Source organism: Apium graveolens, unplaced genomic scaffold (genome assembly GCF_009905375.1).
Source record: "Apium graveolens cultivar Ventura unplaced genomic scaffold, ASM990537v1 ctg763, whole genome shotgun sequence".
Taxonomy (NCBI): Eukaryota; Viridiplantae; Streptophyta; class Magnoliopsida; order Apiales; family Apiaceae; genus Apium; species Apium graveolens.
In genome coordinates this window covers 1,542-2,453 of record NW_027420489.1, presented here as the reverse complement: position 1 = coordinate 2,453, position 912 = coordinate 1,542, and the positions used below count along the sequence as shown (strand labels likewise).

General features: G+C 43.0%; 1 non-coding gene across 1 annotated transcript; it reads right to left on the bottom strand.

Annotated features, from left to right (window-relative positions):
- Positions 1–604: 604 nt before the first annotated feature.
- Positions 605–711, bottom strand: LOC141704257 (small nucleolar RNA R71). Its single transcript, XR_012567893.1, has one exon. It is a non-coding gene; the product is annotated as a small nucleolar RNA R71 (small nucleolar RNA).
- Positions 712–912: the final 201 nt, after the last annotated feature.

The following is a 912-nucleotide window of genomic DNA, read 5'->3' as shown; positions in this document are numbered from 1 at the left end:
TTTGTCATCAGTGATCGTTACAGTTCATTGACTCGTACATTATTACTTACCTACTATTTTCCTTGTCGTTTTCAGGTACTCTATGTATACGCGTTCGCGGGCTCGTAAGAGAAATCTGGATCAAGCCGAGGAGGAAGCTGTAGTGGTTCGAAGGGAAGTTTTTGAGGACGAAGAGAAAGTAGAAGAAGAAGAGAAAATTGAGAAACCAGCTTTAGTAGTGATGGGAGATCAAGCAGAAATTCTGAAGGCTCCGATGGACTATTCTCAGCCTAAGATTAATGATATTCAGTCGAGCATCATCAGACCAGCCATCTCTGCTAACACTTTTGAGATCAAGTCGAGCACGATTCAGATGATACAGAACTCAGTCTGTTTGGGGGTTCTTCTATAGAAGACCCAACATGCACATCAGGGATTTCATCGAGATCTGCGACACTTTCAAGTTCAATGGGGTGACTGAAGATGCTATCAAGCTGTGACTCTTCCCATTTCTGAGGGATAAAGCAAAGTGGTGGTTACATTCTCTACCACCAGGGTCTATCACCACATGGGAGGATCTTGATCAAAAGTTCTCACTAAATTCTTTCCTATGGTGAAGACTGCTGCAATCAGGAATGCTCTTACTCAGTTTGCACAGCAAACTGGAGAATCTCTGTGTGAGGCTTGGGATCAATATAAGGAGATGCTAAGGAAGTGCCCACACCATGGCATGCCTGATTGGATGATTATAAACTGTTTCTACATTGGTTTAGGCGCACAGTCTAGACCTATGCTCGATGCAACATCTGGTAAAGCCTTATGGGCCAAAGCTATAATGAAGCTTATGAGTTGATTGAGCTAATGACAGCTACTGAATACCAGAATCCTACGCAAAGAATGTTGCAAGGAAAGGTAGCAGGAATTCTGAAAGTG